At 36.4% G+C, this 25,121-nt stretch overlaps 1 long non-coding RNA gene across 1 annotated transcript in view; it reads left to right on the plus strand.

Moving 5' to 3' along the window:
* The first annotated feature begins 866 nt into the window (after positions 1 to 866).
* Positions 867 to 25,121, plus strand: part of LOC131382972 (uncharacterized) — a 39,537-nt gene continuing 15,282 nt past the window's right edge. Inside the window, exon 1 of the long non-coding RNA XR_009212609.1 lies at positions 867 to 1,083. This is a non-coding gene — a long non-coding RNA (uncharacterized LOC131382972). The remainder of the gene's footprint in view (positions 1,084 to 25,121) is intronic.

Raw genomic sequence — 25,121 nt, forward strand, 5'->3', positions numbered from 1 at the left:
TAGCAAGATTTATTGCAAAGAGCGAAAGAACAAAGCTTCCACAGTGTGTTAAGGTGACCCAAGTGGGTTGCCACTGCTGGCTCAAGCAGCCTGCTTTTATTCTCTTATCTGGCCCCACCCACGTCCTGCTGATTGGTAGAGCCGAGTGGTCTGTTTTGACAGGGGCTGATTGGTGCTTTTACCATCCCTGAGCTAGACGTAAAAGTCCTCCACGTCCCCATCAGATCAGTTAGATACAGAGTATGGACACAAAGGTTCTCCAAGGCCCCACCAGAGCAGCCAGACACAGAGTGTCGATTGATGCATCCACAAACCTCGAGCTAGACACAGGGTGCTGATTGGTGTATTTACAATCCCTGAGCTAGACATAAAGCTTCTCCACATCTCCACCAGACTCAGGAGCCCAGCTGGCTTCACCCAGTGGATCCCGCACCGGGGCTGCAGGTGGAGCTGCCTGCCAGTCCTGCGCCGCACCCTCGCACTCCTCAGCCCTTGGGTGGTTGATGGGACCGGGCGCTGTGGAGCAGTGGGTGGCGCTCGTCGGGGAGGCTCGGGCCGCACAGGAGCCCAAGGAGGGGGTGGGAGGCTCAGGCATGGCGGGCTGCAGGTCCCGAGCCCTGCCCGGCGGGAAGGCAGCTAAGGTCCATCGAGCGCAGTGCCGGTGGGTGGGCACTGCTGGAGGACCCAGTACACCCTCCGCAGCCGCTAGCCTGGGTGCTAAGTCCCTCATTGCCCTGGGCCGGCAGGGCCGGCCGGCTGCTCCGAGGGCGGGGCCCGCCAAGCCCACGCCCACCCGGAACTTCAGCTGGCCGCAAGCGCGGCGCGCAGCCCCGCTTCCGGCTGGCGCCTCTCCCTCCACACCTCCCTGCAAGCTGAGGGAGTGTGCTCCGGCCTTGGCCAGCCCAAAAAGGGGCTCCCACAGTGCAGCAGTGGGCTGAAGGGCTCGTTACGTGCCGCCAAAGTGGGAGCCCAGACAGAGGAAACGCCGAGAGCAAGCCAGGGCTTTGAGGACTGCCAGCATGCTGTCACCTCTCAATAGGTCAGATAATTTCTTTATGGCCAGCTTTACGCAGAAAGGTGGGGGTAAGTTACACTCTTATTTTTAAGTTTTATGACTGGCTTTGGGGAAGAGGGATTCTAGCTTTTTTTTTATTTTTAATTTCTATTTTAAGTTCTGAGGTACATGTGCAGGATGTGCAGCTCTGTTCCATAGGCAAATGTGTGTCATGGTGGTTTGCTGCACCTATCAATCCATCACCTAGGTATTAAGCCTAGCATGCATAGCTATTTTTCCTAATGCTCTCCCTCTCCCCACCCCATCCACAAAGGCCCCTGTGTTTGTTGTACCCTTCCCTGTGTCCATGTGTTCTCATTGTTCAGCCCCCACTTGTAGTGAGAACATACGGTGTTTGGTTTTCTGTTCCTGTGTTAGTTTGCTGAGGATAATGGTTTCCAGCTCCACTCATGTCCTCCAAAGGATATGATCTCCTTCCTTTTAATGGCTACATAGTATCCCATGGTATATATGTACCACATTTTCATTCCACTTTCTATAACTGCCTTGGGGAAGTGGGATGATAGTTTCTGTGGCTAGCCTCAGGGGACAATAAGGAGCCAGAGACAGGAGGGCAAGTGAAGGTCAGAGATAAACTTTTGCTTCTGAGGTGAATTTTGTGGCTTTCATTTTGAAGTATCATTTCTGAGCCACAAAATAATCAACCCCCATCCACAAAGAAACAGGGCATTACCAACACCCTCAGCCTCAGAACCTCTGCTCTTGGACCCCTTTAGCATTATTAACCCCTTTCCTCTAAAAGGTACATAGAACTCAGTCTTGTAATAAAGTTATATTACTTTTTGCCTGCTTTTCGATTTGCAGGCAAATCGTATACTATACGTTTTACACTATACATCCTCTTTCATGTTTGTCTTCTTTTACTAAACATTGTGTTTGTAATATTTATGTACATCTATTTGTGCTGGTTTGTTCATTCTCACTACTATATAGTATTACACTGACTATATTAAAGTATATTTATCCATTTTGCTTTTGATGACATTTAGGTTCACAATAACAGTTATGAATATTCTAGCACGTTTTATTTTTGTTTGGTTAATGCACGTACATAATTTTATTGCTATTATGGCTAAAAGTTGAATTCTCTGGCTTACAATTTGGGCATATTCCACATTAGTAAGCACTTCAAAAACATTTCCTGAAAGAGTTGTACAAATTTATACTTTAACCAACAGTGTGGGTTCCAGTTACTTTATATATCACTAACACTTGGTGTTTTTCACTTTAGCCTTTGTGGTATGGTGAGTTGTATTACATACAGTTTTCATTTACATTCCCCAATGACTAATGTAATTGAGTATTTAATGCTTATTGACCATATGGATTTTAAGTTTCTTTTCAAGACCTTTGCCAGTTTTGTACATTTTTTTCTATCAGGTTTGTGCTTTTTTGTTGTTTTCTGCATATTCTTGATATAGTTTTTAAAATAAGTATTTGAATAGCAAATTATCAGATAGATTTGTAAGATCATCTAATTTCCTTTGTTATTCTTCAGTGAAATTGCCACGTATTTAGGTAAGGGTAAATACTCCAGTTAGTGTCCTATATATAGTGGCATAAAACAACCATTTCATTATGTTTTCAGGAAATAGATAGGTCATGAAATCAGAAAGGGCACAGCAGGGATAGCTTGTCTCTGCTCAGAAATGTCTAGCGCCTCAGCAGGGAAGACTTGAACTTGGAGGATTGGAATCTTCATGGAGCCTGTTCACATATTTGTCTGGCACATTGGATGCTTCATCAGCTAAGCACAGCACCTACCTGTGGCTTCTCCATGTGGCTTAGGGTAGGTGTCTCAGCATGTGTCTGAGTTCCAAGAGGGAGATTTCTGAGGGGGAGCTTCCAGGAGCGAGCATTTAAAGAGAGGAAGAAGCAATGGCCTTTTCGGACAAAGCTGCAGAAGTCAAGTAGCATCATCTCCTCTACATCCTGTTGGTTACAAACAAATGTTAAGGCATCCCCAGATTCAAGGATAAGAGAATTTGATTTCTTTCTTAGTGGAAGAGTGGTATGGTTACATTATAGCAAAGAATTTGAATGCATATTGTTTCAGTCATCTGTAAAAAATACAATCTTCTTTAGTAAAAAAAAAATTAATATGTTTTGTTTGGGATGTGCCTTGTTTTTATCAGTTCTGGGATAATTCTCAGTCATTACATTTTTAAATATAGCCTATTCATTTTCCCTTTTTTCTTCTTTTGAAGTCTAATAAGGGAAATTTGGGACCGTTTCAATTTATCATCCACTATTGTTTTTTCACTTCTTATTTCTGCTTTTTGTAAAAAGAATGCAGCAAACTTGAGTTATTTCTTCATCTGCATCCAGTATCATTAATTCTCTCATTATCCATATTTACTTGACTGCTTAACTTCACACTGGATTCTTATCATTAATGATTATATTTGTAAAATCTAGAAATTGCACTTAATTCTGTATCAAATATACTTAAACTTGTTTGATAATATCTTGTTCTTAAATGATGGAGATAAATTAACCTTTCATTTCATTTAAACATTAATATATATGTATTTATATTCTATGTGTGAATAGTAAAAACCCAAATTATTTGAGCAGATTAATTCTGCTGTGGATTGTTTCTACTGATTCTCACTCATGGCTGCTTCCCTGTGTGTTTGATGATTTAGGATTATGAGCCTTGTTGGCAAGATGTTATCTGTAGAAATCCTGTGAAGCCTGCTCTTCAGAGAAAAGCTGCATTTTCAGATGAATTGAGATGCCAATATCTTACTGAAATTTAAAGTAATTGCTTAGTTTGGGCCTTCCCATAATATATTCTTACTTTAAACTCAAATTCTAAAGCTGCATAAAGTCAGGGCAAAGTTTTCAAGTTTTCATGACCGATATTTTTCCCACCCAGAGCCAGTACAAACAGAAGAGTTCTAGTGATACCACTTGGACGTATTTTTCCTGGTACCCTTGTGGCTAACATCTTTGTTTTGTGTAGGTCTCAGTTTTAACCTCACATTTTTGTAGACTCAAGGTATTGTCTCCAGTTCTTGGAAAAGTAGTTAAACTGCAAGCCTTTTGGTTCTGAGATCAGAAAATACTCCCAAGACATCTGTAGTTCAGTTGCACTTTATCACTCTGTCTTCCAGTATCCTCTCCGTTTTGGGGCTCAGAGGATTTTTTTTTTTTTAACCAACTTATGAGTACAGCTATGCTTTTTTAAAAAAAGCTTTGTTATTTTCAATTCAGGGTTTTTGGCATTTTGAATCAGAACAATTTTCATGGTGTCAAATTTGCTTAATATCAGAAGTGGAAATTGTTCTGAGACGTGTTTTTCCCAATGCTTTTAAAATATACACTTTATTTACTTTATGTATATGGGATCAAGGCTGCATGATTTTATAAAAACTATTCAAGCAACAATATAAAGGTATTTTCTTTGAAAATTGATTATGTATATGATCTTTAATCATTAATTTAGGCATTTTTTGATAAAAATATTAAAAATATGATCAGGTTTTTAATTTCTCTGAGGACTATTTGAATATACTCCAATGAGTCATTATACAATTAATTATAGGGTATTTATCTATTTATTTTTAGATGGAGTCTTGCTCTGTCGCCCAGGCTGGGGTGCAGTGGCACAATCTCTGCTCCCTGCAAGCTCCGCCTCCTGGGTTCACGCCATTGTCCTGCCTCAGCCTCTCGAGTAGCTGGGACTACAGGTGCCTGCCACCACGCCCGGCTAATTTTTTGTATTTTTAGTAGAGATGGGGTTTCACCTTATTATCTAGGATGGTCTTGATGTCCTGATCTTGTGGTCCGCCTGCCTTGGCCTCCCAAAGTGCTGGGATTACAGGCGTGAGCCACTGCGCTTGGCCAGGGTATTTCTTAAGAAGGTGGAATTCAATTATAATAGTCCTCAAGGCTCTTATGTAGGTGTTTGAAAATACTAGTGGAGGTGATACTGCTTTGTTACAATGTATCCGGGGAACCCGCCCCCAATATTTCAACAGTAGGTTCTTTCTATTTTCCCTAAGTGTGGGCCTGTTTGAGAAATAAAGAGAAAGAGTACAAAGAGGAATTTTACAGCTGGGCTGCCAGGGGTGACATCACATATTGGTGGGTCCCTGATACCCACCTGAGCTGCAAAACCAGCAAGTTTTTATTAAGGATTTCAAAGGGGGAGGGGGTGTACCAACAGGGAGTAGGTCACAAAGATCACATGCTTCTGAGGCCAATAAAGATCACAAGGCAAAGGGCAAAATTAGAATTACCGATGAGGGTCTATGTTCAGCTGTGCACATATTGTCTCTATAAATATCTTAAACAATGGAAAACAGGATTCCAGAGTAGAGAACCGGTCTAACTCAAATTCACCAGGGTGGGCTTTTTCCCCACCCTAGTGAGCCTGAGGGTACTGCAGGAGACCAGGGCGTATTTCAGTCCTTATCTCAACTGCATAAGACAGGCACCCCCAGAGTGGTTGTTTATAGACTTCCCCACAGGAATGCAATTCTTCTCCCAGAATACTAATTATCAATATTCCTTCCTAGGAAAAGAATTTAGTGATATCTCTCCTACTTGCATGTCCGTTTATAGGCTCTCTGCAAGAAGAAAAATATGGCTCTTTTTGCCCAACCCCACAGGAAGTCAGACCTTATGGTTGTCTTCCCTTATTCCCTAAAGTCGCTGTTATTCTGTTCGTTTTCAAGATGCACTGATTTCATATTGTTCAAATATACATGTTTTACAATCAATTTGTACAATGGTGGTCCTGAGGTGATATACATTCTCAGCTACAAAGATAATAGGATTAAGAGATTAAAGACGGGCATAAGAAATTATGAGTATTATTTGTAAACTGATAAATGTCCATGAAATCTTCACAATTCATGTTCAGAGATTGCAGTAAAGACAGGCATAAGAAATTATAAAATTATTAATTTTGGGAACTGATATGTGTCCATATTAAAATGAAATCTTCACAATTTATGTTCCCCTGCCACAGCTCCAGCCAATCTCTCCATTTTGGGTCCCTGACTTCCTGTAACAACAATGTATGCTGGGCTAACCACGATAGCTTTCAGCAAGGCCTATATGTTATTTCCAGTGATGATAGCTTGTATTGCAATACCCTAGCCTTGACCCTGTCATAAAAGATTTATAAATATTGCCTTGTGAGCAGTCTGGAGATTTTGGTTTCTGAGAACCAGATAGGGCATTTTTGATGGTGAAGACTGCTTCAGGAAATCATTCTCCCTCCCTTTTTAACAAACCCACTGACCTTTCAAACCTAGGGCAGTACTAATCCTTTTGGTCTGACATTTTTTAGCAGGGATTCACTAAAATTTCTTCTTTCTGGAAAATTTTAGCTGATGAAATTAGCAGAAATGCTAAACTTGAATTTTATATGTGAATGCAGAAGACATAGAGATATAAATACTTAAAATAAATTTAACATTTTGTTTCTCACATACGTGGGAATGTCCTATTAGGACAAACCTGTCTTTTCACGTGTGCTGCTGGAATGCAGAATTAGGAAAAATAAGTAAAACTTATGGAGTCTACTTTTCAACAGAAGGATAATATTTGCATTAATTAAGACTGGGCCAGGCGCAGTGGCTCACATCTGTAATCCCAGCACTTTGGGAGGCTGAGTCGGGTGGATTGCCTGAGGTCAGGAGTTCGACACCAGCCTGGCTAACATGGTGAAACCCTGTCTCTACTAAAAATACAAAAATTAGCCAGGCTTGGTGGCAGGCGCCTGTAATCCCAGCTATTCAGGAGGCTGAGGCAGGAGAATCACTTGAACCTGGGAGGTGGAGGTTACAGTGAGCCAAGATCGTGCCACTGCACTCCCGCCTGGGTGGCAGAGCAAGACTCTGTCTCAAAAAAAAAAAAAGACTGCTCAAATATGAAGTGAACATTTATGTTAAGAAAATAAAATCCCTGGCATTCAATATTCTGAACACATTTTATAATGGTGGTTCTTTCAGACTTGCAGATGGGATCTTTGTATTTAGCCAGGGATAGACTTAAAGACAGTTCCATTCTAAGAGTCAGGGCATAACATAATATGTGGTGAATCAGTTCTATTTTGTTGTGTAACAAACACCATAATACTTACTAACTTAAAACAATACCCCTCTATTATTTCACACAGAAGCCCCTGATTTGCCCTCCCCATCAATCACTCCCATACTTAGGGAAGGTTAACACTGTCCTGACTTTTAAGTTTAGCATATTTCTGAACATTATTTAAGTGGAACCCTATAGTATGTACTACTGTGTGTCTCTATCTAAATTTGTTTTGCCCATATTTTTCCATGTTTTATATGAAACTAGTTCATTGATTTTAATTCTTCATAGTAATTACGGTGGGAATATACTGCAATTTATCAATCCTAGTGCAGATGGATATTTGGGTTATTTCTCATTTTGCATGATTAGCATTGTTCTGCCTCGAACAATCTTAGCTACATATATGTATGGTTTTTAAGTGCGTTCTGCCTCAGTAGGTACTGTTTTCCAAAATGCTTAGGCCCAGTCACACTGTTACCAGCAATATATGAGTTCCCTTTGCTCCACATCTTCCACAGGATTTGCAGGCTTTTGTTTTTGTGGTGTTGTTTTCATGAGTTTTTCTACTCGTGTGTGTGTTTATATGTAAACATGTGTGGTTTTAAGTTGCATTGTTCTCATGTACACTGAACAGTTTTCTAATATTTATTGGTTATTTAGCTATTATGTTTTGTGAAATACTTGTTTAAGTCTTTTGTCCATTATCTTGTTATTTGATTGTGTATTTTATTTTTGATTTATGAGATTTTGATAAATATATTGTGATACAATTTTTAAAAATGTATTTCAAATACCTTCTTCTATTATATAATTTACCTTTATGTTATTTGAATGGTGACTTTTTTTTTTTTTTTTTTGAGATGGAGTCTTGCTCTGTCATCAGACTGGAGTGCAATGGCACGATCTCAGCTCACTGCAACGTCTACCTGCCTGGTTGAAGCGATTTTCCTGCCTCAGCCTCCTGAGTACAGTCATGTGCCACCACATCTGGCTAATTTTTTTGTATTTTCAGTAGAGACGGGGTTTCACCATGTTGGCCAGGATGGTCTGCATCTCTTGACCTTGTGATCCTCCCACCTCGGCCTTCAAAAAAGCTGGGATTACAGGCATGAGCCACTGCACCCAGCCATGAATGGTGCCTTTTTTGTACAGGAATTTTTAGTAGTTCAATTTTTACGTATTTTATCTTATAGTTAGTTCTTTATGTATCAGGATTAAGGAGCATTTTTAAAATTCAGGTAATAAATATATTTTCCTGCGTTTTTTCTTCAAAGCTTTCTTTTTTTAACTTTAAATTTTAGGTCTATAATCTACCTCTATAAATTTCATTGTATGCTTTCCTTCAGAGATGAAAACTAATTTTTTTCCATAGTGATACTGGCCAATTTTTAAAAAGACTATTCTTTTTCTACTTCTCAATAATGCTAGTTTTCTCATAAAATCAAGTTTCCATATTCATCTGTTCTTGAACACTGTTTTCAGTTATATTGGTCTACATAGCTTTATATATAATTATTAATTATTTTAATTAATATATTTTATAATAAAATGATAGTCAATAGTTTAAAATCTCAATTTTAATTTCGATTTCTAAAATTATTTTGGCCAACATTGAGCAAAATGTGTATGCACTTCCACATGAATTGTAACGTGATCCGGTTGATCTCTATAATAAAACCTACTAATGACTTGATTGGAAGCTCATTAAATCTACAAATAACTGGGAAGACTAATGTCCTAACAGTACGAGTTATTCAATTCATGAACATGGAATATACCTTGTTTATTTAGATTGATTTAAATTTCTTTCAATATTTTATGTGTTACACATTGTATTTGCATAGAGTTCATTCTTGTTTCATTTATTAGAGTATCTAATTTTTTTGATGCTATTGTAAATGGTAGAATTTTTACACTTAATTTTTACTTATAACAAAACATAGTGATAAAATTCAGATTTTTTTTGTATCAAGTGAATGAGCTATACACACCACATTATTGTAATAGTCTATTTTAGAATCGTTTAGAGTTTCTGTGTACATAAAATTGTCTTATATAAATCATGGATATTTTATTTCATCACTTCTAATTCTTGCTTATTTTATTTTTTGTTCTTATCTTACTTCATTAGTTGATATTTTCAGTAAAATCCTGGATAGAATGGTTGCTTGTTTCATCTTGAAAGGAAAAAAATATTTCTGTTTTCATCATGGATTATAATGTGATTATGATTGTCTGTTTTTCATTATATTTTGATGAGTTTTTATAAATATAGTTTGAAGCTATGTTGTTACGTTCTATGCAGGGAGAGTATCCGAAGACATCACAATCAACCTCTTCCTTCCCTCTACACATCAGATTTTTCTCATATCAATAGGAGGACTCTAGTCCATCTCTCCTTTACTCTGATCTTGGTTTAGTGACTTGCTTGACCAGTAGAATGCCAGGAAAGTGATGCTCTGGGATTTCCAAGACTAATCTTTAGAAGCTTTTCAGCATGTACCTCAAAATCTTGGAACATTCACCCAGCCACTATCCTGTAAGAAGACCAAGACCTTAGTAAGGCCATATGCAAATCCTCCAGTGGTACAAACTTAAATACACTTCAAAGAAGTAGCCAGAATAATTGCCAGTCTTGCAAATAAGCCACTTGAGACATTCAGTTCAGTTGAACTTTCAGATGTCTTCATCACTAGCTGCCATCTGATTGCAGATCATATATAGGAGACCCTCAGTGCAAACCACTTAGCTGAGCTAAGTCAACCTTCAGAATCATGAAAAATAATAAATTATTATTATTATTATTATTTTGAGATGGAATCTCGCTCTGTCGCCCAGGCTGGAGTGCAGTGGCGTGATCTTGGCTCACTGCAAGATCTGCCTCCCAGGTTCACGCCATTCTCCTGCCTCAGCCTCCCGAGTAGCTGGGACTACAGGTGCCCGCCACCATGCCCGGCTAATTTTTTGTATTTTTAGTAGAGACGTGGTTTCACTGTGTTAGCCAGGACGGTCTCGATCTCCTGACCTTGTGATTCACCTGCCTCGGCCTCCCAAAGTGCTGGGATTATAGGCATGAGCCACTGTGCCCAGCCAAGAAATTATTATTTAAAGCCAGTAACTGTTGAGGTGGTTTTGTCATATGGGAAAGAATAACAATGAAGTGACTGCTTACTTATTTGGAATTTTTTATATCTTCATGGTAGAGTGACATTTCTATGATTATTAAATGAACCTTATTGTAACTAATAATTTTGCTATGCAATAACTTATTTTATATGAATATAATATATAATAACATATTATAATATATACTTAATATATACTAGTAAATATGCACCAAGATGTTTTGGTTTGTTTGGTTAGGGTTGAAATAATATATATTTTTGAAAATTTTACTTTCAAATATTTTATGCGTATATTTAGTTATGTCTCCTACACATATATAGTTGGATTTTATTATTTTATCTCGTCTGCCACACTTTTATCATTTAAATATTCTATTTACATTGTTTTCATTAAATTTAATTATTAATATGTGTGTGTGTGTGTGTGCGTGTATGTATTTAAATGCACTATATTGTTGTTTTTCTATTTTTCTTCTATTTCATATAAATTTCTCTCTATTACTTTTTTTGGATTAATCCAGTATTTTTTTATTAACTTACTTTTTTCTCAGAAGCTCATTATGCATTACTTTACTATTTTTCAGGGAGCTAATCTGTAATTTAAAACATGCATCTTTAACTTCTTAAAATTTAATACATATACTAAAACATCCTTCGTTTGTCTGAAAATCTATTTATTTTGCTTTTTTGTGCCTTTAATAATTTATTTCTTAAAATATAAGCCAAGACAAATTTGATAAGACATTACAATTATTTTAAACTCACTTTTCATTGTTTTCTATAACTCTTTGTGCATTGGATTTATTCTCAGTAAACTGGAGAAAAAGAGAATTAACATTTATTGAGTTCTTATGCCAATCATGATGCTAAAAACCTTTGTTTACAATTTTATATATTCTTCCCAAATACACTAGAAAGTAGCCATCATTTAGGGCCATTATATTTACAAATAAATTGGATTTCTCAAATATTAAATTTCTAAAAGATTAAAATATCCAGAAAATTTGGATTCCAAAAGTACAGAAGCATTTTGCTGAACCATGAATTTTTTAAATGTGTCTCTGAAGCAAAGCATGAACCCAAAGCTCTTATTTTAGTTTACTTTGTTTCCATACGTCCCTTTAGCATTAATACAGCAAGAAAATAACTGATGTTTTCAATTGCTGTGGTTCCTTAATAGATTACCATGGAATTATAAAGAATGTTTGCTAATATAAAAATTCTATCACACATTTGACAAATGATATGAATGCTATGACCCAAAGAGTGGGAAAAATTTTTGAAGCATCTTAAGTTATTTGCCACTTTCTTTTGCTTTTTTTTTTTTTTTTAACCTTTTATTTTAGGTTCAGGGGTACATGTGCAGGTTTGCTATATAGTTAAATTGTGTGTTATGGGGATTTGGTATACAGATTATTTTGTCACCCAGGAAATAAGCATAGTACCAAATAGATAGTTTTTTGATCCTCTCCCCCCTCCTACCTTCTACCCTCACGCTGGTCCTGGTGACTTTTGTTGCCTTCTTTGTTTCCATGTATACTCAATGTTTAGCTCTCACTTATGAATGAGAACATGCAGTATTTGGTTTTCTGTTCTTGTATTAGTTTGCTTAGGATTATAGTCTCCAGCTCCATGCATGTTGTTGCAAATGATATGCTCTCATTCTTGTTATGACTGCATAGCATTCCATGGGATAAATGTACTGCATTTTCTTTATCCAGTCTACTGTTGATGGGCATTTAGGTTAATTTCATGAATTTGCTGTTGTGAATAGTGTTGTGATGAACCTATGTGTGTATGTGTCTTTATGGTAAGGTAATTTATATTCCTTTGGGTATATAGCTAATAATGGTATTGCTGGTTGTGATGATAATTCTGATTTAAGTTCTTTGAGAAATCACCACACTGCTTTCCAAGATGGCTGAACTAATTTACCTCCCCATAAGCAGTGTATAAGCATTCCCTTTTCTCTGCAACCTCGCCAGCATCTGCTATTTTTTTGACTTTAGAATAATAATCATCCTGACTGGTGTGAGACAATTATCTCATTAGGGTATTGATTTGCATTTCTCTAGTTATTAGTGACATTGAGCATTTTTTTCATATGCTTGTTGGCCACATATATGTCTTCTTTTGAAAAGTGTGTCATGTCCTTTGCTCATTTTTTAGTAAGGTTTTTTGTTTTTTGCTTAAGTTCCTTATAGAGTCGCATATTAGACCTTTGTCACATGTATAGTTTGCAAATATTTTCTCCCATTCTGTAGGCTGTCCGTTTACTCCGTTGATAGTTTATCTTGCTGTGCAGAAACTCTTTAGTGTAACAAGGTCCCATTTGTCAATTTTTGTTTTTGTTGCAATTGCTTTTGGTGTCTTCATCATGAAATTTTGCCAGGGCCTATGTCCAGAATGGTATTTCCTAGGTACCCTTCCATAGTTTCTATAATTTTAGGTCTTACATTTTAGTCTTTAATCCATTTTGAGCTCATTTTTGTATATGGTATAAAGAAGGGTTTTAGCTTCAATCTTCTATATATGGCTATCCAGCTATCCCAGCACCATTCATGAATAGGGAGTCCTTTCTCTATTGATATTTTCTGTTGACTCTGTCAAAGATCTTATGGTTGTAGGTGTGCAGCTTTATTTCTGGGCCCTCTGTTCTGTTCCTTTGTTCTATGTGACTATTTTCATGCCAGTACCATGCTGTTTGGTTATTGCAGCCTTGTAGTACAGTTTGAAGTCAGGTTGCATAATGCCTCCAGCTTTGCTCTTTTTGCTTTAGATTGCCTTGGCTATTAGAGCTCTTTTTTGGTTCCATATGAACTTTAAAATTGTTTTTATAATTCTGTGAAGAATGTCATTGGTAGTTTGATAGGAATAACATTGAATCTAGAAATTACTCTTGGTAGTATGGTCATTTTAACCATCTTAATTCTATCCATGAACATGAAATGTTCCATTTCTTTGTGTCATCTTTGATATCTTTGAGGAGTATTTCTATTTTATTGTATTTTATTTACTTTTTTTGTGGGGGGACGGAGTCTCGTTCTGTCGCCAGGCTAGAGTGCAGTGGTGCGATCTCAGCCCACTGCAACCTCCGCCTCCTGGGTTCAAGCGATTCTCCTGCCTCAGCCTCCCGAGTAGCTGGGACTACAAGTGCATGCCACTATGCCCAGGTAATTTCTTTTGTATTTTTAGTAAAGATGGGGTTTCACCTTGTTAGCCAGGATAGTCTTGATCTCCTGACCTCATGATCTGCCCGCCTCAGCCTACCAAAGTGCTGGGATTACAGGCGTGAGCCACCATACCTGACCTGAGCAGTATTTTGTAATTCACATTGTGGAGCTATTTTAGCTCCCTTGTTAGCTGTATTCTTAGGTATTTTATTCTTTTTGTGGCTCTTTTGGTCAGAGACTATGGCGTTTTCCAGATATAGTATACTGTTTCCAAACAGAGATAGTTTCACTTCCCCTCTTTCTATCTGAATGCCTTTTATTTCTTTCTCTTACCTAATTGCTCTGGCTAGGACTTCCAGTACTATGTTGAATAGGAGTGGTATGAGTGGGCACCCTTGTCTTGTTCTTCTTTTCAAGGGGAATGCTTCCAGCTTTTGCCCATTCAGCTTGATGTTGGCTGTGGGTTTGTCATAGGTGGCTCTTATTATTTTGAGTTGTGTTTCTTCAGTGCCTAGATTTTTGAGTGTTTTTAACATGAAGGGATGTTGAATTTTATCAAAAGCCTTTTCTACACCTATTGACATGATTATGCAGGGTCTTTTTTATTTTTTTTTTTATTTTTAGTTCTGTGTATGTGGTGAATCACATTTATTGGTCTGCCTATGTTGAACCTGTCTTGCATCCCAAGGATAAAGCTGATTTGTTCCTGGTGAATTAGTTTTTTGATGTGCTGCTGGATTTGGTTTGCTAGTGTTTTGTTGAGTAGTTTTGCATCTATTTTCATCAAGGATATTGGCTGGAAGTTTTTTGTTGTTTTTGTTATTGTGTCTCTGCCAGGTTTTAGTATCAGGATAATACTGGCCTCATACAGTGAGTTAGGGAGCAGTCTTTCCTCCTCAATTTTTTTGGAATAGTTTCAGTTGAAATGGCACCAGCTCTTCTTGATGTATATGACAGAACTCGGCTGTGAATCCATCAGGTCCTGGGCTTTTTCTGGTTGATAGGCTTTTTATTACTAATTCAATTTTAGAACTTGTTGTTGGTCTGTTCAGGGTTTCAGTTTCTTTATGGTTCAATCTTGGGAGGTTGTATGTTTCCAGGAATTTACTGATTTTTTTCTGACTTTTCTCGTTTGTGTGCATGGAGGTGTTCACAGTAGTCTCTGCGGGTTTTGTGTATTTCTATGACATCATTGGTGATGTCTCCTTTGTCCTTTTTGATATTGCTTATTTGCATTTTCTTTTTTTCTTTATTAGTCTAGCTAGTCATCTATCGATCTACTTTATCCTTTCAAAGAACGAACTTCAGGATCCATTGATTTTTGTATGTTATTTCACATCTAAATTTCATTCAGTTCAGCTATGACTTTGATTATTTCTTGTCTTCTTCTAGCTTTGGGGTTGGTTTACGTGGTACGACGTCTTGGAGATGATCATCTCTCAGGGGTTCTCTGCATTTCCTAGATTTGAATGTTGCCCTCTTTAGCAAAGTTGGGGAAATTTTCATGGATAATACCTATAAATATGTTTTCGAACTTACTTGCTTTCTCTCTCTCTCTTTCAGGGACACCACTGAATCACAGATTTTGTTCCTTTATATAATCCCATATTTCTCAGAGTTTTATTCTTTGTTGTTGTTGTTTTCTTTATTTTTGACTGACTCAATTATTTTGGCGAACTGGTCTTGGAGCTCTAAGATTCTTTCCTCAGCTTGGTCGATTCTGCTGTCAATACTTGCAATTGTATTATAAAATCCTTGAAGTAAGTATTTTAGCTTTATCAGTTCAGTTTGTTCTTTCTTAAAATGGCCATTTTGTCTTCTATCTCCTGTATTGTTCTATTTTATTCCTTAGATTCCTTGCATTGGGTTTGAACATTCTCCTGAATGTCAATGATGTTCCTTCTTATTCATATTCTGAATTCTATTTAGAACATTTCAAACATTTCAGCCTGGTTAAGAACAATTACTGGGGAAGTGGTGCAGTCGTTTGCAGGTAAAAAGGCACTCTGGCTTTTTTGAATTGCTCGAGTTCTTGTACAGGGTTTTTCATCATCTGTGTGACTTGGTATTCCTTCAGTCTTTGAATTTGCTGTGCCAAAATTTGTATGTTTTGTTTTGTTTTTTGGTTTTTGTCTTCTTTGATGCCCTTGGGGTTTCATTGTGGTATAAGGTGAGTTCTGTAAACTAGCCTCAGTGTTAGTCCATTCCTGCGTCTTCAAAGGGCCCCCTCCGATTGCCGTTTCTGTGCCCATGTTTCTTTGTTGGGTATTCTAGTCCATGGGGCTCCCTCTGGCAGGGGTCACAATTGGCAGACAGGCTGTATCCTTACGAGGTCAGCCCTAATCTGTTGTCCAGGTGCTTCCTTCGGGAACACAGGTTTGCACCAGTCCACAGAGTTCAGACAGAAGTGAGACCACTGGGTTGGAAGCTTTAGTGAGAGTGACTCATCTGGCTACAAGAGGCAAGGGATGGTGGTGTTTCCAATCCTGTCTGGGTGCTTATGGGACAGCAGGACCCCACAGCCCTCAGCAAATTCAAGCAGAAGCAGGAACACTGGGAAGGAAGTTCTAGCAGGCATTACCTGCCTGACTAATAGCAGTCAGAGGTGGGTGGTGTCACCCACCCTGCTGCCCACATTTTTCCTGGGACAAGAGGCTGTGCCTGCTGGCAGAGTCCACATAGAAGAGGGATCGCTGGGCTGGAAGCTCTAGCAGGCCTTGCCCACCTGACTATTAGTGGTGAGAGTGGGTGGAGTTGCCCATCCTTTCATCCAGGTATTTTCCAGGACAAGAGGAGGCTGCTGCGCCCACCTGCTGAGTTCACACAGAAGTCAGACCACTGAGCCAGAAACTCTAGCAGGCTCTGCCCACCTGGCTACCAATGGCTGGGTAGGTGAGGTGGCCCACCCTGCCATCTGGATGCTTCCCAGGACAACAGGAGGCTGCAGCTGCAGGCTGAGGTCAGGCAGAAGAGGCTCCACTGGGCTGGAAGCTGGTGCCAAGCCCTGTCTGGTGAAGTTGAGTAGAAGAATCTTACTTCTCTCAGGCACCTTGACTGCAGCCTCTCCTGGGGCTGTGGCGCTGGTGCTTGTCTACTCTGGGACCCAAGGCATATAGAGGTCCCCTTAGACTTGAGAATTGCCTCCGCAGAACATCTGAGTGGCTCTCTGCCTCAGCCTAGAAGCTCAGTGGGTGGGGTGAGGGGTGTGGCTGGGGGTTTCTCTCATTCTCAGTCTTGCATTTGTACCTGTAGAGAAGATCTCACTCATTCACCCTTTCCTATTTTGGAGAGGGTCTCCTGGCCAGCCCAGACAGGCCAGTGCCCAGCCTGGCTCCTCTCTGCTCTCTCTGTCCCACTGCTGCCTCGATGGATCTCGATGTGGTTTCTCAGATGATCGGCTTGCCAAGTCAGTGTTCACTAGCTCTTTTGTTTCCTCTTCATGACAGAGGTGCACACAGAGGGTTTTAGTAGCCCATCTTGGCCCCTCCCTCTGTCAATGTACTGAACAGAAACAATGCCTAGAGGCAAGTTTGGTTGTGACACTTGCTGCTTTAATTACTCTGGTGCTGTCTTATCTGCTCAGATATTGAAATGAACAGAAGCTGTATCTGTCTCCCGGGCAGTGGCAAGACAAGATCTGCTTTCTGCTTTGAAGCAAATTTTGGATGTGTATAGAATTCTAGGTGACAGTTGTACTCCATAGGTACCTTGAATATACAATGTTATTATCTTCTGCCTGTAGGTTTTATTTATTTATTTATTTATTTTTCTCTTTGTTTCACTGTGATATGTCCAGGTGTGGTTTTTTTCTGTATTTATCATTTGTATTTTGCAATTTTTTGACTTTGTGATTTGATGACTGTCTTCAATTTTTTACTTTTACTATTTTTTACTGTTATTATATCAAATATTACTTTGTAATTTTCTAACGTTTATATGTTCAGGACTCTGATTAAGTGTATATTGGAATGTTTTACCAAGCAGCACTGTTTTCATTGCATACTTCTTGGTATATTGTCTGTCCTTTTATGTCTCTGTTTTTCTTTCTGAACATTTTTTAACTATTTGTTATCCACTAATTTAGCTGGATAATCTAATGGTGATGTCATGCAATGAATTCCAAATTTTATTCATTATATGTACTCATTTTTAAAACTTCTACTTGATTGTTAAAAAAATATTATTGGTATTTTCCAGAGTTGTCTATGTTGTCATTTATATTCTTAAACATATTAGGTATAGCCAATTTAAAACCTCTGTTTGATATCTATATTTCTTCTAGGTCGGTTTATACTGACTGTTTTCTATTTTTCTTATTTTTTATTTGACAATTTTTATATTATGTGATTCTGTGTATGACAAATTATTAAAATTATTAGAGCTTTTGGATGTTTTGACTTATCTCCAGAAAGAAATTACTTTTGCACCTAGGGAGGCTGCTGTTCTAGAGATACATCACCTTAATAAAATGAGAAATTAAGGTGCTTAAAACTGGGTTTCAGTCCTTGTGAGGGCTGCTATATTTCTAGTTTATTTTTTTTTCCTGAGATATACTATTTCAGAGGTCCCAAATGAACTCCTGAGGTACTTTGCAGAGACTACCCTTTCGTCACAGGAGTTGGGGCTGGTTGTGTATATTAACATGGTCACATCCAAAAAGCATAAGCAATGTTCTAAAACAATTAATTAGCACTAGTCCGTGAATATTTTCACATGAATATTACCTGGACACAATTTATCAGTGTACTGTGAATAAAAACCATGTCCTTATGAGAGTTAATTGCTATACAGATTAGTATTAATTTGCATCTTTAAGAATTGTAAAATGAAACACTGTATTATACTTTTAATATTTAAATGATTTTATACTCTAGTTCTACACTTTCTACAAAGATTAGCTTTCCAAATAAAATGTAGAGGAATAATTTTTGAGTAAAACTAATTAGAGAATTTTTTGTAAGTATAAAAAGTTAACATGTAAACAACAGTTGATATTTAAAAACAGACAGTGTTTTGATAATATTGCTGTAATAAAAAATTGAATTAATTATTGTCCATATTTAATAGAGGTGAAAATACAATTCTATGGGAGATGAAATGATTGAGTCCAGTTTTCTTGTTAGAAACAGGGTCAGGATCATTGTGTCTGACATATACTCGATTTACTTCTACTTAAAGCAAAATGGTATTATGAGCATAATATATATGAATATATGGTTCTGTATTCATGTTTACTCACATAATTTGGAAATACACTTGAGGGAATTCATAGGTAACTATGATGTGTTTTTACTGTATTAATATCAATCTTATTTCTTTATACTAAATTACATTTAGGAAGAGAGATGTGAAAGATGATAAATGATTATGAAGTGATTAAGTAAAAGTATTAAATAAACTAATATAGATATGTGTACATTTTAAATTAAAGGTTTTAGAATGGATATCTCTCACTTTTTAATTGTAAATGGCTTACCTAGTATAGGATTTATCATTAGTAGACACAGTACTACATTTCAGCCAATATATATAAATAATTATTTGTAGAATACAAAAAGTCCAAAATTTACATTACCTTGTTTTTGTACCTCAGTTGAGCTGTAGATTTCTGTATAATAAAGTGAGAATGATATTTTACTTATCACATTATTTTGTTGTAACTTAATATATGTAAAGGCACCTAGCAAGTATTAAAAAATCTAATTAGCAGAATTTTTATAAATAGTATTATTGAAATTTATATAAATACATTTATGTAAATATAAATGTAACTATAATTTTATAGAAATATAACTATGTAGGACTATAAAGAATTATCACAACTTTTCTTCAATAATTCAAAGAACGTAAATTCTCCAGAAATTAAATAGAAACTTCGAAAGAATCTTTCAGGTTTTTTATTTGTGACCAAACTGAAGCACCTCTATAATCTAATGTATTACTTTCTAATTGCCAGTCTAATACTTGCTTTAAGAAGGCATGGTTGTGAATCTCTTTTGGAAGTACAATAAAACATGTTACAAGGGAAAGAAAATCTAGTACAAACCCCAAATTATATTTGGCACACACCACAGCCAAATCCACAAATAGAGGTTTTTGGAAGATCAAAGGTAACAATTGGTGTATATTTTATTTCCTGGGTCATATACAAAGATTTTGCAGTTAATTTGAGGTTGTGTATACTGATTTCAAAAGGGGAGAATCAGAGCTTAGTTATTTTCTTTTTCAGAGTTTGGCTTTCTTATGTATTGTTTCATAGGGGATGGGAAATCTCTCTTTTAAATGATGTTATAATTTATGCTCATTTCCACTGTAGAATTACAAATAATATTTTTCATGACTAAGGTCAGACAAACTGAGCTCTGTGATTTATTTTAGTATAATAGTTTATCTGGTGAATATTCTAATGTTTTTAAAGGGTAATTTACCTGTCAATCCAGTGCCACGCTGGCATACAAATTAGTGCCTATAAAGAAAATATTGAAGTGTAGGAACAGCAGGAGAATTGAAAAGAAAAGTAGGCAGTTTCCAGAAATGGTGCCAATGCATTTTCTCATTAAGTGGAAACATTTATTCAGTCAAAAGATGCTATTACACTTAAATATTCCTGTATTCTTAAAATATTTAATAAAATATTTATAGCCCATGGATGTTGATTTAAAATATATGATACACACTGATACCCAGGTGATTAAATTTAAAACAATAATCTTTTATTTCACGAGCGTAACAGAATTTTACAACTCTCAATAATTTATCTGCCCCGTTAATTTGGCCGAGTTATTAACTCCAGATATAAGCACCAATGTAGTTGTATCCATTCAATACTTTATTTTTTTCAGATCTTTAACAAAGTGCTATTCTTTCATACATTGATACTCTAAGTCAATCCCAACTTTATTGTGAAACCAGGTAAGTATGGCTCAGCTTTCCCAGAGGTAGGAAATCAGGTTAATTAGAAGACAATCAGGTTCAGGTTCTGTCTAGTAATGAAAAGTACTGTGTTTTTGTTCAAAAATAATTATGTATAACTTTAAAAACATCTGGTCAAGTTTAAGTAAGATTGGATTAACAGAAGGAAATATTTTAATTTGAGTAAGTTTGCTTATTTTTCTTCCTATTGTCAAGAATTCAAATACAGCAATAATATTTTAAATTCAAAGAAAGACATTTGTAGGAAGGAAGGAAGAACTAATTCATGATGTTTAATGCCATCAACAGATGGTGGAGGTCTGAACTATACATATCACACATACTAAGTAATTAAAAAGTAAATAAAAGACTAACATCTAAATTTCAAACAGCAAAAATATCAAAGCAGTGTCTATTTTTATCTAGCCAGACCATATTGCATTTATGGTATATACAATTATTCCTTTGTATTTTAATATATAGTACTAATTATTGAAGATAACTCTTCTTCACTATATAGTCAGCATAAACTTTCCCAGTAGCTGTCATTTCACATGTTAGTTTGGGCAACTCCATCTGTGTTTTCATAGGTAAGCACATAAAGAACGCATTACAACCTAATGCCTCTAAAGGGGCCTCCTTTCCCCATTGTGTAATCACTAGCAGTTTGGAAGGTCCAGCAGACCCTCATCCTGTGTGCATACTAAGCATTTCAGGAATTTACTTGCAGTTGAAACAATTATACAGTACCATGGAGGGATGTGACCATAGAGATAATCAGTCCCTTAAGGCTATAATGCATCCTTCGCATGCATGGTTACAAGTCAGGGTGCCAGACAAGAACACTAGGGCTAACACACAGGCATCTGCCATTGCAAACACATAAAGGATGTAGAAATGTATCAACATGATCTAGTAAATGGATGGAACAGCTGTTACATCAAGTTTAAAACTAACTGCTTTAGCCCTTGTCACACTAATGGCAATACTGTTCCTGTTACTGCTGATTCAGAAACAATGCTGCTGTGTCCATTGTGGCAGTATTCAATCTAAAATGAAACACTATCAGTATGCTTTTATAAGATGGGTATGCAAAGTGTAGCGAGTTAGAAAACACATGGGACTCTTTCCTTCCATTTTACAACATAGTTAAAGCACTAATAAGCTTGAAAGTCAATGAAATACATGCAATGTATATGAGTCAAGAAGGGAGCAAATACTTCAAAGGAAATGACACTCAACATGTAACATTCTTTTAGAGAAATATGACTTTTTAATTTTTTGTTTGCTAAGAGGTGCAGCTTTCTCTCTGTGGTTCATTTTATTCACTCATAACAGGCAATTAACAAATGTATTGACTTAAGGAAACTAGTAAATAAATTTCTGATTTAATAACAGTTAACTTTCTATCAAAATGATTTTAATTATTCCCCTACATTTTTCATTCATTTACTTATTAATTGAATCGAGCATGTATACATTCAACATACACTTATTATGTATTACCTGCTAGGCAATATGTTAAGAGCTATGTTACAGCTACCATTGTTTCTGTCCTCATAGGGTTTTGTAAATAATTGAAAATCATTGTTAAGTACTTTTTGCAAAACACGTATCAGAGACTGAAGCAAAGATTTCTTTTGCAGGTGTGTATAGATATACAGAAAACCATTTATTTTTTTGCTATGAAAATAAGAGTTAATAAACCATTGGCTACCAGAAGTATTTAACACAAAAGATGAATTTCTGTCTATTGATGCTGCCAGGAATACTGCCACCTGAGATGGGAATTGGGTGGGAAGATAACATTTAAGATAGGATCATCAAATTCCTCCCTTATCCATTCCCATGGGGCTAGGTTTATAAATTCATTCAGGGAGGTATAGTTGAATTTACATTATTGGTATATTTTTCACATTAATAACATTTTGAGAGTAGACACTAGTATATAATAATCATTTCTGTAATTTTAAGTTTCCTAAGTTCTAAATAATTGACTCACATAAGGGCTTTTGAACATACGCTCCTCTATACGTTAAATATTATCTGCTTTTTAAATTGATGTTGGATAACTAATTTTTTAAAAATTAAGTTATATAGAAGGAAATACAACTCTTCAAAGAAGTTACTACCCATCCATATCTTATCAAAGATATTTTTACTACATTTTCATAATAAAACAGGCAATAACTTTTATAGAAAGCTAATAAAATGATCAAAAAACTATAATATGTTAAATTGAAAATGCCATGGTTCTGTAATAGAAGGGATATCAATATCCATATACATATATTATATATTGTTTATATCTACTGCATATTCATCAGAAGATGATATTTTCTAAAATAAGACTTAAAAATTATATATTTATTCTGACTGAATAAGACAGGATTAGGAATAGTAGTATATGTCTTTCCTTGTCTGTGACTTGGTTACAGTATAATTAGAGGAATTTTGGAAGAGATTTATTTCATAAAACATTGTTTTTAATCATTAATTTAAAAATATATTTGAGTATATTTGTTGTGAAATGCGTAGTACTAAATACCTTGAGGACAGTATGAAGGGGGTTTAATCAGAAGGAAATCATAATTTTAATGTAATGAAAAGATAAAAGTGATAAGTTTTTGTCTTATCAAATTCTAGCTATCAAATTGTCTTCTTAGTTCTCTTGATTTTAAGTCTTAAAGCGAGATTTAGTTTTGAAGATTTAGTTTAGTATTGCTAACAAATTAGCAATAATTGTTTAGAAAGAAGCTTTCAATACCATGTTTCTCAAATTAAGAGTGTGATAATTTTATACAATTTAATGGCCAAAAAGTTATATCTTGATAAACTGACTCATGATAGCTTATCTCTCTGAGACTTCTCCCTTGCACCTCAAGCATATGGAAATCCTGGTCCCAGATTCCAGTGAATAATAATAACTTGTCCTTGTCCACCATTCAACACAGTTGAGACAAGTTTATCTTAAAACTATGCTAGTTCTGGCCCACCCTTTCTGAGACTGGGAAAGAAATGTTATGAACACTGGATCTGCATTATCATCTCCAGTTTGTCTCTTCTAAGTCCTTGGTTCCAATGCCTGAAACTTCTCACTTAGGCAATTACGTCTGCTTGTCCTTTGGTTATTTCACTCGTAATTAGTTAATATAATTTGTTAATGAGACAGGAATGGGTTTCATTTTTGTCCAAACCTTTGTCCAGCTTCCGTATATTGCTTATTTTCAGGTGGGTCTTGCTTGCTTTAAGAGTGCATTGTGGTGGATAAATTCTGGTAACAGCTTATAAAACTGCATGAAAGATTTAGATAATGCATTACTAGAGTTCAAAAGAGGGAGAATTTCCTTCTAGCTGATAGCTTCATGGAGGAGTTGAAATTTGGGTTGCACCTTGAGATAGGGATTGAATCTGTATAATTGGAGCTCTGTTTCTCATTGTATATAGATAATGTGTGTGTATACATGTGTCTCATATATATGGTGACATGTCTCATTATATATTATGTATTATATATACATATGTGTTATATATACACATATTAAAGATGTATATATTGATAAAATATCATCTTATGACTATTGAATATGCAATAGATATAAGCATGTATACATTTGCATAAATATGTATATACATATTATATAACATATACATTATGTACATACAATGTAGAAACAGAACCCAATTATATCCAATTATCTCCAATTCTCTCTAAATATGTGCGTGTGTGTGTGTGTATATATATATATATAGAAAGAGAGAGAGTAGACATATATCTCTATATGTATCAACTCTCAAGTCAAACAAGATTGAATAGTGTTTTAAATGGTAGTGCTGTGGAGCAGTGATGAAGATGTTCATGATGATAAATGGATACAAATTACTTAGGTTTGCTCCACACACTTGAACATATACATGGAGCATCAAGTTTTACTTTCCAAGCAACAAGTGAGTAGATATTCATCAGTCTTATATGCGGGAAATATGCTTCTTTTGAGGCTCCCTTTCCCCTGTTTGCCCAAACCTACTGGGCTCAAGTATACCAAGCAGTGAAAGCTAATCCACTCACTTGGTCTTAAAATTCATTATACACAAGGTTTATTTGGAATTCTTGTTAAAAATTCCCTGGATGTTCCCCCAGAAATCTGGTTCAAGTGGCAATTCTGATACAGATGGTTCATAGGTCAACACTCTTGCATATGCTGGACTCTTTGGTCTCCTATCATCTCTGTTGAAGCTCAGGCACACTACCCACAAACAGTTTTTCACCCTGCATTAATACCTTTTCCTTTCCAAATTCAGGCATGGCCATTGCAGGGTGTGAAGGCTTTCTCTTGGAGTGGAAAGCATTCTTAACATACCTACATGCTCATCATACATTTTCAGTATGTATGGCCGCAACTATTCCTCAAAGCATCACATTGCTGGGGTGTAAGGGGCATCCAACTCACACCCTTTTTATAGAATTGGGCCCTGAGGTACTTCTCTGAGCTGCTGCTGCCTGACATCTAGAAACTTCTTACCTCCTGGTGAATCACTTTTGGGGGGAAATTTCTCACAAATGTGTTTGTTCGCCATCTTACCAAATGACCTACTCTGTATCTGAAAGTAGTGAGAAGGAATTGGGCAAATAACCGAAAAGAACAATTAAATATTGATACTACTGTGAACACCCTTAACCACAAACATAAGTGTGCCTTACAACCTTACTTCAGGACAATTTGTGTTTACTGTGCTATATTAGTCTAATTAACATTATCATTCAAGTGATTATAGGACCAA

Source organism: Hylobates moloch, unplaced genomic scaffold (genome assembly GCF_009828535.3).
Source record: "Hylobates moloch isolate HMO894 unplaced genomic scaffold, HMol_V3 SCAFFOLD_3, whole genome shotgun sequence".
Lineage (NCBI taxonomy): Eukaryota > Metazoa > Chordata > Mammalia > Primates > Hylobatidae > Hylobates > Hylobates moloch.